Source organism: Salmo salar, chromosome ssa09 (genome assembly GCF_905237065.1).
Source record: "Salmo salar chromosome ssa09, Ssal_v3.1, whole genome shotgun sequence".
Taxonomy (NCBI): domain Eukaryota; kingdom Metazoa; phylum Chordata; class Actinopteri; order Salmoniformes; family Salmonidae; genus Salmo; species Salmo salar.
Window position 1 is genome coordinate 74,042,409 of NC_059450.1, and position 14,368 is coordinate 74,056,776.

The 14,368-nt window shown below is 48.6% G+C and overlaps 1 protein-coding gene and 1 long non-coding RNA gene across 4 annotated transcripts in view; one reads left to right on the plus strand and one right to left on the minus strand.

Annotated features, from left to right (window-relative positions):
- Positions 1–14,368, minus strand: part of dock2 (dedicator of cytokinesis 2) — a 150,745-nt gene that overhangs the window by 58,868 nt on the left and 77,509 nt on the right. The gene's annotated exons all lie outside the window — the stretch shown is intronic.
- Positions 1,224–14,368, plus strand: part of LOC106611909 (uncharacterized) — an 18,673-nt gene continuing 5,528 nt past the window's right edge. The window contains exon 1 of one of the 2 annotated variants that reach the window (XR_006771049.1): positions 1,224–1,413. This is a non-coding gene — a long non-coding RNA (uncharacterized lncRNA). Of the gene's footprint in view, positions 1,414–9,851; positions 9,988–14,368 lie in introns of those variants that run through there. The other variant, XR_001330180.2, reaches the window with a different exon arrangement.

Consider the following 14,368-nt stretch of genomic DNA (forward strand, 5'->3'; position numbering starts at 1 on the left):
TCAGGACTGGTCTAGTCTAGTCAGGTCAGGACTGGTCTAGTCTAGTCAGGTCAGGACTGGTCTAGTCTGGTCAGGACTGGTCAGGTCAGGACTGGTCTAGTCTGGTCTGGTCAGGACTGGTCTAGTCTGGTCAGGACACCTATCAGGTCAGGACTGGTCTAGTCTGGTCAGTTCAGGACTGGTCTAGTCTGGTCATTTCAGGACTGGTCTAGTCTGGTCAGGTCAGGACTGGTCTAGTCTGGTCAGGTCAGGACTGGTCTAGTCTAGTCAGGTCGGACTAGCAGTCTGGTCAGGTCAGGACTGGTCTAGTCTGGTCAGGTCAGGACTGGTCTAGTCTAGTCAGGTCAGGACTGGTCTAGTCTGGTCAGGTCAGGACTGGTCTAGTCTAGTCAGGTCAGGACTGGTCTAGTCAGGTCAGGACTGGTCTAGTCTAGTCAGGTCAGGACTGGTCTAGTCTGGTCAGTTCAGGACTGGTCTAGTCTAGTCAGGTCAGGACTGGTCTAGTCTGGTCAGGTCAGGACTGGTCTAGTCTGGTCAGTTCAGGACTGGTCTAGTCTAGTCAGGTCAGGACTGGTCTAGTCTGGTCAGTTCAGGACTGGTCTAGTCTAGTCAGGTCAGGACTGGTCTAGTCTGGTCAGGTCAGGACTGGTCTAGTCTAGACAGGTCAGGACTGGTCTAGTCTAGTCAGGTCAGGACTGGTCTAGTCTGGTCAGTTCAGGACTGGTCTAGTCTGGTCAGTTCAGGACTGGTCTAGTCTGGTCAGGTCAGGACTGGTCTAGTCTGGTCAGTTCAGGACTGGTCTAGTCTAGACAGGTCAGGACTGGTCTAGTCTGGTCAGTTCAGGACTGGTCTAATCTGGTCAGGTCAGGACTGGTCTAGTCTAGACAGGTCAGGACTGGTCTAGTCTAGTCAGTTCAGGACTGGCACATGGCCAGGGAAACAAGGACACACAATTGATTAACACAGGAGAGAGAGAGAGAGAGAGAGAGAGTAGGTGGAGATAGAGGGTAGAGAGTCAGAGAGAATGACAGAGATAGAGAAAGGAGAGAGAAAGACGGTGAGAGAGAGAGATGGTGAGAGAGAGCGAGAGAGGGAGAGAGAGAGAAAGAAAAAGAGAGAGAGCGTGATAGAGGAGGAAGAGGGGGTAGAGCAAGAGGGAAACAGAGAGAGAGAGTGTGGGTGAGATAGAGGGAGGGACAGAGGGAGGGACAGGAGGAGAGAGAGAGGGGATCAGTATCTCCGCTGTGCTCGGGATTCGGCAACTCAGAGAGAGAGAGAAAGTGACAGAGAGAGGGGGGAAAAGCGCTGGACTAACACAGTTGACTAACTGGAGGAGTGTGAGAGAGAAAGGAGGAGAGGAGAGAGAAGAGGTGTATGTGGATAGGAGCGGAGGAATAGCGTAAAGGAGTGGAGGTGAGTCAGAGACTGATTGACAACAGTAGTTATAGAGGACAGGTCTGAGAGGTATGGGATGTCTGGTTCATTCTGGTAGGAACCATCATAATACAGCCCCTGTGTTTTTGAGGCTTCCCCTGTGTCGTTGTGTTGTTTGCATGTTGTTAGTGTTTGTTTGTGACTGCGTGTGTTCGTGCATGTGTTAGTTCATGCGTTAGTTCCTGTTGGTATGTGGACATTGAATTGAGAGTTATTGTTTGTCCTGCAATGGTGGGTTTGTGTTGACAAGTGTCCCAGCACTATGTTTTTCTATTCAGCCCTGCAATCACTGAGAGTGACTTTGATCCAGCAAGGGCGTGTGTATGTGTGACGCTGTGCTTATCTCATGCAACATTTATCCCCACTTTTGCATTGTGTGAGTGTTGGTGTGAGTGTGTGCATCAGGCATGCATGTGTGTGTATTTACAATCTGCTATATAAAGCCCTATGAACTGGATGTGGTGTTTTAATGCTGTGTGTGTGTGTGTGTGTGTGTGTGTGTGTGTGTGTGTGTGTGTGTGTGTGTGTGTGTGTGTGTGTGTGTGTGTGTGTGTGTGTGTGTGTGTGTGTGTGGTGCATGCGTGTATGAGTCTATATCCATGCATGTGTGTGTTCCCTTTTGCCCACTCCACTTTACCTCCTTCAGTACCCTGGGTTCTAACACAGAGGCCCAGACTGATGGAAAGTAAACACCTAGAGGTAGAAATAGACAGACAGACAGACAGACAGACAGACAGACAGACAGACAGACAGACAGACAGACAGACAGACAGACAGACAGACAGACAGACAGACAGACAGACAGACAGACAGACAGACAGACAGACAGACAGACAGACAGACAGACAGACAGACAGACAGACAGACAGACAGACAGACAGACAGACAGACAGACAGACAGACAGACAGACAGACCTATAGCATAGCGGGAGGAGGGGAGGGAGTGAGGGAATGATTGTGAGAGACTATGATGATTAATCAATAGGTTATGACAAATAAATGTATTTAGAAGGAAAAGGCTTTCTCTGGAGAGGACAGAGGAGAGGAAAGATAGAGCTATAGGGTCAGAAAGAGGGAAGTGAGAGACAAAGAGGGTGAGACATTCGTGTGTGTGTGTGTGTGTGTGTGTGTGTGTGTGTGCATGTGTTTTATCAGGCCAGTAACAGAGAGAGAGGGCCACAGAGACTCAGACACACTGATTATCAGACAGAAATAAAAGAAAGAAGGATAGGGGGATGAGAGAGAGACAGGGGATAATGATATAGGGATGACACAGACAAAGACAGTGGGATAATGATATAGGGACACCCCCTGGACAGGACGTTAGTCTATCTCCTGTTTCTGTAGCGTGAGGCAGCTGGATGGACAACTACACCCCCTGGACAGGACGTTAGTCTATCTCCTGTTTCTGTAGCGTGAGGCAGCTGGATGGACAACTACACCCCTGGACAGGACGTTAGTCTATCTTAGGGCCTTACAATCTATCTCCTTATCGCTAGACAAGCAGAGACGCACTTACTATCATTTTTCTTTATTTAACCTTTATTTAACTAGGCAAGTCAGTTAAGAACATATTCTTATTTACAATGACGGCCTACACCGGCCGACGCTGGGCCAATTGTGCGCCGCCCTATGGGACTCCCAATCACGGCCGGATGTGATGCAGCCTGGATTTGAACCAGGGACTGCAGTGACCCTTATTGCACTGAAATGCAGTGCCTTAGACCGCTGCGACACTCGGGTGCCCAGCAGGTCCTATTTGTACAGTCTTTGGTATGACTCGCCAAGGATGGGAGAGGAGAGACAGACAGTGAGTGGTGGGAGAGATGAGAGAGAGTGAGTGATGGGAGAGAGAGAGACAGACAGACTGAGTGATGGGAGAGAAGAGATAGACAGTGATTGATGGGAGAGAAGAAAGACACAGTGAGTGATGGGAGAGAAGATACAGACAGTGTGATGGGAGAGAAGAAAGACACAGTGAGTGATGGGAGAGAAGAGAGAGAAACAGTGAGTGATGGGAGAGAAGAGAGAGAGACAGTGAGTGATCGGAGAGAAGAGAGAGAGACAGTGATTGATGGGAGAGAAGAAAGACACAGTGAGTGATGGGAGAGAAGAGAGAGAGACAGTGAGTGATGGGAGAGAAGAGAGAGAGACAGTGATTGATGGGAGAGAAGAGAGAGAGACAGTGATTGATGGGAGAGAAGAGAGAGAGACAGTGAGTGAGGAGAGAAGAGAGACAGTGAGTGATGGGAGAGAAGAGAGAGAGACAGTGAGTGATGGGAGAGAAGGGAGACACAGTGAGTGATGGGAGAGAAGGGAGACAGTGAGTGATGGGAGAGAAGAGAGACACAGTGAGTGATGGGAGAGAAGAGAGACAGACCGTGAGTGATGGGAGAGAAGAGAGACAGACTGTGAGTGATGGGAGAGAAGAGAGACAGACAGTGAGTGATGGGAGAGAAGAGAGACAGACCGTGAGTGATGGGAGAGAAGAGAGACAGACCGTGAGTGATGGGAGAGAAGAGAGAGAGACAGTGAGTGATGGGAGAGAAGAGAGACAGACCGTGAGTGATGGGAGAGAAGAGAGACAGACCGTGAGTGATGGGAGAGAAGAGAGACAGACCGTGAGTGATGGGAGAGAAGAGAGACAGACCGTGAGTGATGGGAGAGAAGAGAGAGAGACAGTGATTGATGGGAGAGAAGAGAGAGAGACAGTGAGTGATGGGAGAGAAGGGAGACACAGTGAGTGATGGGAGAGAAGGGAGACAGTGAGTGAGGAGAGAAGAGAGACAGACAGTGAGTGATGGGAGAGAAGAGAGACAGACCGTGAGTGATGGGAGAGAAGAGAGACAGACCGTGAGTGATGGGAGAGAAGAGAGACAGACCGTGAGTGATGGGAGAGAAGAGAGACAGACCGTGAGTGATGGGAGAGAAGAGAGACAGACCGTGAGTGATGGGAGAGAAGAGAGACAGACCGTGAGTGATGGGAGAGAAGAGAGACAGACCGTGAGTGATGGGAGAGAAGAGAGACAGACCGTGAGTGATGGGAGAGAAGAGAGACAGACCGTGAGTGATGGGAGAGAAGAGAGACAGACCGTGAGTGATGGGAGAGAAGAGAGACAGACCGTGAGTGATGGGAGAGAAGAGAGACAGACCGTGAGTGATGGGAGAGAAGAGAGAGAGACAGTGATTGATGGGAGAGAAGAGAGAGAGACAGTGAGTGATGGGAGAGAAGGGAGACACAGTGAGTGATGGGAGAGAAGGGAGACAGTGAGTGAGGAGAGAAGAGAGACAGACAGTGAGTGATGGGAGAGAAGAGAGACAGACCGTGAGTGATGGGAGAGAAGAGAGACAGACCGTGAGTGATGGGAGAGAAGAGAGACAGACCGGGAGTGATGGGAGAGAAGAGAGACAGACCGTGAGTGATGGGAGAGAAGAGAGACAGACCGTGAGTGATGGGAGAGAAGAGAGACAGACCGTGAGTGATGGGAGAGAAGAGAGACAGACCGTGAGTGATGGGAGAGAAGAGAGACAGACCGTGAGTGATGGGAGAGAAGAGAGACAGACCGTGAGTGATGGGAGAGAAGAGAGAGATGAGAAAAGAAACATGGAGAATATTTAGAGAGATAAAAAGGAAAAAAGGATAGAGATAAAAGAGGGAGTAACTGGAGGAGGAGGAGGGAGGAGGAAGAGGAGAGAGGAGGGAGGAGGAGGAAGAGGAGGAGGAGGAGGAGGAAGAGGAGGGAAAACAAGAATAGACAAAGGACAAAATAAATAGAATACAGTGTGAATAGAAACAAGAATACTGAGAACAACCGGTCCACTTCACTACCTCTTCTGATAAAAAGGGTGTGTGTGTCTGCTGTTAACCCCAAAGCTAATGAATTGGAAAGAGACCAGTACAGTAATCCTCTCCTCCCACTTCCTCTCCTTGTCCCAATTCTGCATCCTTGAAACACACACACACATCAGAGCTGCATTATCTTTGCCTTTGAAGAATGTGCTAGATATAATCTCCATACAGGGAATATTTAAGCAATAAGGCCCGAGGGGGTGTGGTATATGGCCAATATACCACAGCTAAGGGATGTTCTTATGGACACAGCCCTTAGCCGTGGTATATTGGCCATATATCACAAACCCCCATAAGAACAGCCCTTAACCATGGTACATTGGCCATATATCACAACCCCCCGAGGTGCCTTATTGCTATTTTAAACTGGTTACCAACGTAATTAGAGCAGTAGAAATAAATGTTTTGTCAAACTTGTGGTATACGGACTGATATACCACGGCTATCAGCCAATCAGCATTCAGGGCTCAAACCACCCAGTTTACAATTATATGTAGTAAAGTTACTTCCACTAGTGACTAGTCCAGCCTCACGAACAACCCCCCCCCCCCCCCCACTGGCACAGGTTTAGTTTGGCAGTGAGCCCATGTGACTTGCATATTGCATCAGAGCAGCCATCTCAGCAGAGACCTGGAAATACAACAGTCCTGTCCTGTGAGTGGGCGAGAGCAAGGTTTGATTACTGTGCAGTAAAGCGTCCCTCACACACACGCACAAACGCACGCACAGCAGCCACCAATCGAAGGGTGAAAAATGAGGCTCACCTTGAGGTGACAGGGGACTCAATTCACTGGAGCTTTCAGCCCACTGTAACCACAGCAAGGAAACAAACACCGTCTCACACACACACACACACACACACACACACACACACACACACACACACACACACACACACACACACACACACACACACACACACACACACACAACGTCCGATCATCCCTGTCCTCACACAGTGTCTCAGTGAATTTACACATATTCAAAACTTTTTTTGTCAAGGGACTTTTTAAATACCAGTCAAGTGTTCAGAATCTCTCTCTCTGTCTGTCTCAGTGTGGTGGCCGATGCTTTAAGAGAAGCTTCTCTGTGTCTATTGGTTATGTACTGACCGCAGGCAGGCACAAAGGTATCAGCGGTGTTACCGGTCTACATGATTAACTTTAGACAACATCTCTTCCCCACCTCACCCTGCTCCCTTTTTTTCAGTCTGGCCTCTCTCTCCACTTTTCTCTTCAACTTTCCATCAACACACACACACACACACACACACACACACACACACACACACACACACACACACACACAGACAGACAGACAGACAGACAGACAGACAGACAGACAGACAGACAGACAGACAGACAGACAGACAGACGACAGACAGACGACAGACAGACAGACAGACAGACAGACAGACAGACAGACAGACAGACAGACAGACAGACAGACAGACAGACAGACAGACAGACAGACAGACAGACAGACAGACAGACAGACAGACAGACAGATGTAAAAATATCTCTCTCAAAACATTTCTCTCTCATTCAGAGACAGTTCCTTCAGAAAGGAACATGCACGCATTCATGTAAACTCATAAACACACGTGTCGACCTGTTGCCATGGTGATACAGATAAACAGTGAATTTGGATGTTTACATGTATCCCTCTGGTGGCCAGGTTGACCTATTTTAAGAAATGCCATTGGCTTGTGGAGAAAAAGTTGAAGATCTTCGATAGGCTGGTGAATTTGTTACAGGAAGTAATCACTGCCACCTGGTGAGGTTAGCATAGGGCTAACATGTGCCAGGTTATCTGATGGGACCAGCTACAAAGCAGTGTTCTATCACTTGACACTCAGTCAATTATTTGAATTGGCTGATGCTTAAACTTAACCTTAAACTTAAACATTTTCACATTTTCTTCAGATCAGGTTTCACTTTAACATCCATGCAACAATGTGAAAGAATCTGAACATGAACATTCTGTCTATGTATGGAGGTGATGTCGCAAATGGCACCCTATTCCCTATATGATGCACTACAACAGTTGTGTACTATAAAGAGCATAGGGTGCCATTTGGGACACAGAGGGTGTTTTCCACCTGGAGTGGAGAAATCCAGTCTGCAGCCAGGTAGCCAGTAAAGTAGTGATGGTACTATAGTGGTCTCAGCTAAACCAGTCTCTTCTCTTCTCTCCTCATCTCTTATCTTCCCTCTTCTCTTCTCTCCTCATCTCTTTTCTTCCCTCTTATCTTCTCTCCTCATCTCTTCTCTCCCCATCTCTTTTCTTCCCTCTTATCTTCTCTCCTCATCTCTTCTCTTCTCCCCTCTTCTCTTCTCTCCTCTCCTCATCTCTCATCTTCCCTCTCCTCTCCTCTTCTCTTCTCTCCTCTCCTCTCCTCATCTCTTATCTTCCCTCTCCTCTCCTCTTCTCTCCTCTCCTCATCTCTTATCTTTCCTCTCCTCTCCTCTCCTGTCCTCTTCTCTTCTCTTCCCTCGTCTCTTCTCTTCTCTCCTTATCTCTTATCTTCCCTCTTCTCTTCTCTCCTTATCTCTTATCTTGCCTCTTCTCTTCTCTCCTAATCTCTTATCTTCCCTCTTCTCTCATCTTCCCTCTTCTCTTCTCTAATCTTCTCTTCTCTCCTTTTCTCTTCTCTTCTCTTCTCTCCTCATCTCTTATCTTCCCTCTTCTCTTCTCTCCTCTTCTCTCCTATAATCTCCTTTTCTCTTATCTGCTGTTCTCTCCTTTCCTCTTCTCTCATCCAATCAAGAAATGAAAAACCAGAGACATGACGACCAATGGTCAGACTGATTGGTGACGTCATACGAGTGACAGAAGCAGAGCTGGGACAGAACAACCATGGATTCTATGGTCAATGAGCAACAATACAGTAATCCACTGTAACTATAGATCTCTCTCTCAACAACACTCTTCACTTGGATAAACAGAGAACATTGACTCATCTCTCCATTCAGATATAAGACTGCCTCCTCCCATTGTGATGTCACAGAGTGGCTCCTCCCCTTCCAGCTCCTCTGGGGGCTGAGCCAATTGACTGGGGCTATGGGCAGAAGGTTGGCTGATCCGACCAATCCGGTGCCTGCGCTGGGGGTGCCCCTGGCGGGGGGGCGATGGGGGCCGCTGTGCAGTGTGGGGGTGCAGACCTCCCCGAGCCTTAGGACTCTCCCATCAATCAAACGCAACCAGACAACACGGACGCAGCATCCAGAGACAGGACGGGGCAACAACCATGTTGTCACAGCAACGACAATGCCCTCAGAGACTGGGGTTGTTTGTGACTCAGGCAGCAGTGGGGGCAGCGTTGGATTTGCCGTTTCCAAGGAGATGAGTCAGAACGCCATCAACAGTCTGACAAAGGACGACATGGGGTCACAGGGGTCAGGGGGCGGGGTCTACTGTCAGATCAAAGCCATACGGGCCAATCCCAGGGAGTCTGGCCATAGGTCCAGCGGGAAATGGACGTCTCGATACACCAATGGGAGTGTGGTTGCCCCTGAGGTGGTGGGCGGGGTCTGCACTGAGGGTGCTGAGGGCAATGAGCCAATCAGAGAGAGGAGGAGGGTCCAGTCTCTTAAAGGGGAGGAGTCTCGCCCTGCGCTGAGGTCAGGGAGTGTGTCTCAGTCTGTGAGCTCTCATGCCACGCCTCCAAGGCCCTGTAGAATGATGACATCATCATCGCCCCGCCTCTGTGGAACCTGTGGGCGGAGACAGTCCCAGGCCCCACCCACCTGCATGGCAACCGCGTGCCGCAGGCGAGCGGCCAATCAGATCACAGAAAGTCAGACTCTACCGATTCCTCCCCGGAAAAAGTCTGTACTCCCCAACCAGAACCGGAAAGACTCTCCTGTTCTGAACACACACACACCACTAACTTCACACACAGCTGTGAAGAACACTCAAACACAAACTCAGACATTGCCCTCTCCACATGCAACCCAAAGGACACACACTCTGCCTGCGAAAGATGCACCTGTGATCCCATGTCCCAACACTAAGGATACACAACACACACATACGCACACAACAGACCCAGAACCCAGGTTACCCAGGTTACATCAGAAGGAAACACACACACAGACAACAGACACACAGTCACACGCCACGAAGACAACATCTTCTCCAGCTACACAGTCTTTTCCAGACAGAAACACAGAGACGACGTCTGACAACCAGAACTCTCCACTAGACTCATCTATACAAGTCACCCCCAAGCCACCAACCCCAGTCCTCCTCATAGGCACAAAATCTTCGGCCGCAACCCTTCTCCCACCTAAAAACTTCCCCAACCCCTGCCCCCCTGCCCAGGTGAACACAAAACCAGCACCCCCTGTCCTTCAGACCCAACTCAAACCTACACCCCTCACCCCTTCTCTGCACCCCAAAGCACCACCAGCACAGCCAATGAAATCAGAAGACTCCAAAACCCATGCTCTATTAAAAGTCGCCCATGCTCCCCCTGCTGCCAATCTGGCCCCACAATGCAACGGGGCTCCAGGGGGGCTGGTGGGGGTCCAGGCGGGGGTCCAGGCGGGGGTACCCAGAGGGTTACAAGGCTGTGTGTCAGGGGGGCTCCACGGGCGTCTCCACAGTGTGGAGGAGAGTCTGCTCTCCAACCAGGAGAAGATCAAGGTCCTCCTCAATGTTATCCAAGACCTGGAGAAGAGCAAGGCACTCAGCGAAGGGTGAGAGAGGAAGGAGGGAGGGAGGGGCTTGTGTGTGCGTGCCTGTGTGTGAGTGTGTGTGAATGCGTGCATGTGTGTGTGTGAAAGAGAGAGAGAGAGAGAGAGAGAGAGAGAGAGAGAGAGAGAGAGAGGAGTAAAGGCAAAGTGAGAGAGAGACTGATCGAGTGTGCAACAGAGGGACAAAGGATGGTGTGTGTGTGAAAGAGAGAGAGAGAGAGAGAGAGCGAGAGACAGAGAGGAGTAAAGGCAAAGTGAGAGAGAGACTGATCGAGTGTGCAACAGAGGGACAAAGGATGGTGTGTGTGTGAAAGAGAGAGAGAGAGAGAGCGAGAGACAGAGAGGAGTAAAGGCAAAGTGAGAGAGAGACTGATCGAGTGTGCAACAGAGGGACAAAGGATGGTGTGTGTGTGAAAGAGAGAGAGAGAGAGAGAGAGAGAGAGAGAGACAGAGAGGAGTAAAGGCAAAGTGAGAGAGACTGATCGAGTGTGCAACACAGGGACAAAGGATGGGGTGTGTGTGAAGAGAGAGAGAGAGAGAGAGAGAGAGAGAGACAGAGAGGAGTAAAGACAAAGTGAGAGAGAGACTGATCGAGTGTGCAACAGAGGGACAAAGGATGGTGTGTGTGAAAGAGAGAGAGAGAGAGAGAGAGAGAGACAGAGAGGAGTAAAGGCAAAGTGAGAGAGAGACTGATCGAGTGTGCAACAGAGGGATAAAGGATGGTGTGTGTGAAAGAGAGAGAGAGAGAGAGAGAGAGAGAGAGAGAGAGAGAGAGAGAGAGAGAGAGGAGTAAAGGCAAAGTGAGAGAGAGACTGATCGAGTGTGCAACAGAGGGACAAAGGATGGTGTGTGTGAGAGAGAGAGAGAGAGAGAGAGAGAGAGAGAGAGACAGAGAGGAGTAAAGGCAAAGTGAGAGAGACTGATCGAGTGTGCAACACAGGGACAAAGGATGGGGTGTGTGTGAAAGAGAGAGAGAGAGAGAGAGAGAGAGAGACAGAGAGGAGTAAAGACAAAGTGAGAGAGAGACTGATCGAGTGTGCAACAGAGGGACAAAGGATGGTGTGTGTGAAAGAGAGAGAGAGAGAGAGAGAGAGAGACAGAGAGGAGTAAAGGCAAAGTGAGAGAGAGACTGATCGAGTGTGCAACAGAGGGACAAAGGATGGTGTGTGTGAAAGAGAGAGAGAGAGAGAGAGAGAGAGAGAGAGAGAGAGAGAGAGAGGAGTAAAGGCAAAGTGAGAGAGAGACTGATCGAGTGTGCAACAGAGGGACAAAGGATGGTGTGTGTGTGAGAGAGAGAGAGAGAGAGAGAGAGAGAGAGAGACAGAGAGGAGTAAAGGCAAAGTGAGAGAGAGACTGATCGAGTGTGCAACAGAGGGACAAAGGATGGGGTGTGTGTGAAAGAGAGAGAGAGAGAGAGAGAGAGACAGAGAGGAGTAAAGGCAAAGTGAGAGAGAGACTGATCGAGTGTGCAACAGAGGGACAAAGGATGGTGTGTGTGTGAAAGAGAGAGAGAGAGAGAGAGAGAGAGAGAGACAGAGAGGAGTAAAGGCAAAGTGAGAGAGACTGATCGAGTGTGCAACACAGGGACAAAGGATGGGGTGTGTGTGAAGGGAGAGAGAGAGAGAGAGAGAGACAGAGAGGAGTAAAGACAAAGTGAGAGAGAGACTGATCGAGTGTGCAACAGAGGGACAAAGGATGGGGTGTGTGAAAGAGAGAGAGAGAGAGAGAGAGAGAGAGAGAGAGAGGAGTAAAGGCAAAGTGAGAGAGAGACTGATCGAGTGTGCAACAGAGGGACAAAGGATGGGGTGTGTGTGAAAGAGAGAGAGAGAGAGAGAGAGAGAGAGAGAGAGAGAGAGAGACAGAGAGGAGTAAAGGCAAAGTGAGAGAGACTGATCGAGTGTGCAACAGAGGGACAAAGGATGGTGTGTGTGTGAAAGAGAGAGAGAGAGAGAGAGAGAGAGAGAGAGAGAGAGAGACAGAGAGGAGTAAAGGCAAAGTGAGAGAGACTGATCGAGTGTGCAACAGAGGGACAAAGGATGGTGTGTGTGAACGTATGTGAGTGCGTTTGAGCATCAACTCCAAAGTAAACAGACATGCTTTCAACTTGGTAATGCATTTTAAATGTCAGGTCATGTGAGTACTGCTGGGGCTGTGACGTACTGTGTGCAGTATTACAGAGCACAGAGGAACATCCATAGAGATATGTGTACATTAACTCCTTTCTGACGCGTCTGTCTAAAATACCACATACTACCTTCATGTTCTATTCAGCTGCTCTGTCATTCTATCATATGGTCCCTATGGTTACAGACAGAACTCCCCTGCTGGCTTCTCCCTCAGGCCTTCAGATCAACAGAAGACATATACCACTCTCTCATTCTCCTCCTCTGCCATCTATCTCTCCCTCTCTCCTCCTCTCTTTCTCTCCAATCGCGATCTCACACAAATCCAACACTCTCCCACTCTCATTTAGAAAATGATCCAATTGTCTTCTTCTTTGTTCCCCTTCTCCTCTCTTCTCATTCACTGTTTAACAGTCATTCTTCTACTTGTATTCACTCCTCTGCTATTCATCTCTCTTCACCTCCACCCATCCCCCTCTCTCTCCCTCCCCCTTTAATTACCACCCTCTTTCTTTCGGTCCTGATATGAATAACTTCATCCTTCATGCAATATAGATTCGACTTCTCCTCGCTCCTCTACCCTCTGTCTTTCCACTAACTTCCACTCATCATCTCTCCCTCTGCTGTCAATCTGTCATCACTTACCATCTCTACCTCTGTTGTCAATCTGTCCATCATTCACCATCTCTCCCTCTGCTGTCAATCTGTCATCACTCACCATCTCTCTCCTCTTATTTTCCCTCTCTCCTCTCTTATTTTCCCTCTCTCCTCTCTTATTTTCCCTCTCTCCTCTTATTTTCCCTCTCTCCTCTCTTATTTTCCCTCTCTCCTCTTATTTTCCCTCTCTCCTCTCTTATTTTCCCTCTCTCCTCTTATTTTCCCTCTGCTCCTCTTATTTTCCCTCTCTCCTCTCTTATTTTCCCTCTCTCCTCTCTTATTTTCCCTCTCTCCTCTCTTATTTTCCCTCTCTCCTCTTATTTTCCCTCTCTCCTCTTATTTTCCCTCTCTCCTCTTATTTTCCCTCTCTCCTCTCTTATTTTCCCTCTCTCCTCTCTTATTTTCCCTCTCTCCTCTTATTTTCCCTCTCTCCTCTTATTTTCCCTCTCTCCTCTTATTTTCCCTCTCTCCTCTTATTTTCCCTCTCTCCTCTTATTTTCCCTCTCTCCTCTTATTTTCCCTCTGCTCTCTTATTTTCCCTCTCTCCTCTTATTTTCCCTCTGCTCTCTTATTTTCCCTCTCTCCTCTTATTTTCCCTCTGCTCTCTTATTTTCCCTCTCTCCTCTCTTATTTTCCCTCTCTCCTCTCTTATTTTCCCTCTGCTCTCTTATTTTTCCCCTCTCTATCCCTCTCTCTCTTATTTTCCCTCTCTCCTCTTATTTTCCCTCTGCTCTCTTATTTTCCCTCTCTCCTCTCTTATTTTCCCTCTCTCCTCTCTTATTTTCCCTCTCTCCTCTTATTTTCCCTCTGCTCTCTTATTTTCCCTCTCTCCTCTCTTATTTTCCCTCTGCTCTCTTATTTTCCCTCTCGCCTCTCTTATTTTCCCTCTCTCCTCTTATTTTCCCTCTGCTCTCTTATTTTCCCCCTCTCCTCTCTTATTTTCCCTCTCTCCTCTTATTTTCCCTCTGCTCTCTTATTTTCCCTCTCTCCTCTCTTATTTTCCCTCTCTCCTCTCTTATTTTCCCTCTCTCCTCTCTTATTTTCCCTCTGCTCTCTTATTTTCCCTCTCTCCTCTCTTATTTTCCCTCTCTCCTCTCTTATTTTCCCTCTCGCCTCTCTTATTTTCCCTCTCTCCTCTCTTATTTTCCCTCTCTCCTCTCTTATTTTCCCTCTCTCCTCTCTTATTTTCCCTCTCTCCTCTTATTTTCCCTCTCTCCTCTCTTATTTTCCCTCTCTCCTCTCTTATTTTCCCTCTCTCCTCTCTACTTTTGTTTCTACTTGTTCTATTCCTCCCTCTCTCTCTGTCAGTTCTCTTGGGTTGACAGCTCCCTCTAATACCAAACGAATCCCTCTGAAATGATCATTGAAGATATAACATTCATGTTTGAGCAGCACAGCAAGACTCCCAACAACAGGACACACACTGTTCCTCTGTGGCATCTGTCTGTGTGTGTGTGTGTGTGTGTGTGTGTGTGTGTGTGTGTGTGTGTGTGTGTGTGTGTGTGTGTGTGTGTGTGTGTGTGTGTGTGTGTGTGTGTGTGTGTGTGTGTGTGTAAGTGTGTGTGTGTGTGTGTGTGGCGCAGTGCTAAAAGGTTTGCCGCTTT